Source organism: Phocoena phocoena, chromosome 1, assembly GCF_963924675.1.
Source record: "Phocoena phocoena chromosome 1, mPhoPho1.1, whole genome shotgun sequence".
Classification (NCBI taxonomy): domain Eukaryota; kingdom Metazoa; phylum Chordata; class Mammalia; order Artiodactyla; family Phocoenidae; genus Phocoena; species Phocoena phocoena.
The window spans coordinates 46,569,698-46,572,156 of record NC_089219.1 but is presented as its reverse complement, the minus strand read 5'-3'; the positions used below and the strand labels follow the sequence as shown (position 1 = coordinate 46,572,156).

Here is a 2,459-nt window from a genome sequence, read left to right as displayed (position 1 = left end):
AGGGATCTCATCTTAGCTTTGGTTTCCTACAGGCTCCGGAGAGCTCAGCTGTGCTCTGTACCTGGAGGATGGCTCCGGGGCACCAGGAGGGGCCAAAGTACATGGCAGCTATAAGATTTATAACAGCGCCCATTAGAAAAAGCTTTGAAGGTGGGCCCTGGCAGCAAAAGCGAGGCAGAGTCAGAGGCCTGGAGACCTCCAGAGTGAATATCTTTGTAAGGACCACAATTCTGAAAGTAAAGAAAACAGAGGAGTAGTTCCTGAGTTCATATGAGAAATTCCTTAGAATTTCCCAGAAATAATTCAGGAGATCTTTACAAAAGAGGGTTTGGGAGAGCCAGTAAAATACAAGTTATGACTACTAATACCACCCCATTTTTTTATGCCAGCTTGATGTAAAGCAGGTTGTATGACTTAAACATACGAACATGTATGTTTCTATGCATGTACATGTAAATGTACACATACAAAGAAAAAAAATACATTGGAAGAAGTTACACCAAAATGTTAAGTGTCTCTGCAATCTCTAACATCAGATCTCTTTGATATCAGGACATTGTTTTTAACTCCCTTCTTTGTATATTTTTCTGTATGTTCCCAATTTTCTAGGATGAACCTATTGCTTATATAACTAGTAATAAGTACATTTCTTAAGAAAAGCATACATTAATGATGGTGCTTGCTCAAGTGAGGTAATGAGGAGAGGAGGTCTACCCGACTCAGGCCCTGGCTCTGACACAACAAACATGGCAGTCAACATCTACAACAGATTTGGCCTCCAGAACAGCCCAGGGGAACAATGAGCATAGCAGGTCTGGAGCCACTGGGTAAGGATGTCCAGACTGATCCAGGTGGACCCCCACCAGCTTGTCATACTCCCAGATTATCCTACCCAGGCCCCCAGAAGTTGTGCTTGGTTTACATGCACACCCATAGGCATTTCACTCCCAGGCACATCGGGGCATTTCATCACACTCACCTCCTTCAACGCAGTCCCCGTGAGTCCTCTTTATTTAACCTCAAGACATCTTCCCTAAACTCCTGGAAGTCTGAGAGCATCACTTCTGCTTCCGACTCAAGGGCAGTTTCTCACCTTCTTGTAATTCTCTCTGCTGGAATGTCCTGTCCTCCACTCATTCTGATCAGTTTCCCATACCTCTGGGGAGTGGGGAAAATAAAAGAAAACCCCAGGGAGGCTGCAGAGGAAGCAAAAACAAGGTGGGCCCATCCTAAGTCTGGTGATCAGTGACCAAGCGGGGTGCCCACTGCCCAAACACCCCAGGCAGCACCCTGCCCATTCTCCTGGAGCACCCCAAGCTTTCCAATGTCATGGCCAGGGCATTGCACCAGCCCATTGTGCCCCTTGTGCAGGGGCACAAGCAGCAAGAGGAAGAAGAGGTGGACAAGATGATGCAACAGAAGATAAAGGAAGAACAGGAGAGAAGGGAGAAGGAGATGGAAGAGAGAATGTCATGGGAAGAGACCAAGGGACAAATCTTGACATTTCAGGAGAAGCTTTTGGCCCAACAGGAAGAAAAACACTGTTTTCCTGCAGCTCAAGAACGTTCTACATGAAGAAGAAAAACAAAGGCAAAAGGAGCAGAATGACCTGACCACTCTGACATCAGCTGTGCACCAGCAGAGCCTGACTGTCACCCAGGAACTCACACCCTCAGCAAGTGGGGGACAGCTGGAGGACACAATCACCCAGGCATCCTCATGACAGCTGACAGAGCCAAACCGATGTTTGGGCCCCAGATGCTTATGACCCAGCACTACATGGGCTCAGCCGCTGCTTCCAAAGGGAGCCCAGAGCATGGACAATTCCAAGGCAGCCCCCACCTCACCATGGACCCAAACAGCTAACCCGTAGTCCTACTCAGCAGCTCAGAGCACGATGTTAAGCCTTTCCTGCAGTGCAGTACCTATCTCAGCCACAGTCACAGCCCCGCGCCATGCACGGCCACTTTCAGCCCACCCAGACAGGGTTCCCCTAGCTTGGTGGTGCCCTGTCCTTGCAAAAGAATATGGGAGATGCTAACAGAAGACTGCTTCTCTGATTCACCCTCCCCATGCCCCACACATCCCCAAGCTCTGCATCCAGCCCTGGACTCCCTGCCTCTCCCCGCAGACCCTTGTGTGGATGCAACAGCCCGAAAAGTTGGGCTTTTCAGCTATCAGCCATCCCTGCCCTTGGCTCACCACTATCTAGCACAGCCAGGACCCAATATTCTACCACAAGTGACCATCAGATTATATCTTCAACCCTTACCACTCACCATGGAGGAGGGTCCCCAGTGTGTCCGAGTCCCAGGCCAATAAAGTCTACTGTCACTTGAAAAAAAAAGGGGGAGCCTCACCTTCTGCAGAAAGCCTCCCCAGACACTCTAGCCCTCCTGTTTCAAAAACCATCCATGCCCAAACTGGTTCCTATGTGCGTTCCCTCCCTCACCACACTG

General features: G+C 49.3%; 1 pseudogene; it reads left to right on the top strand.

The window, feature by feature from the left end:
- Positions 1-1,296: 1,296 nt before the first annotated feature.
- Positions 1,297-2,245, top strand: LOC136137067 (G protein pathway suppressor 2 pseudogene; annotated as a pseudogene).
- Positions 2,246-2,459: the final 214 nt, after the last annotated feature.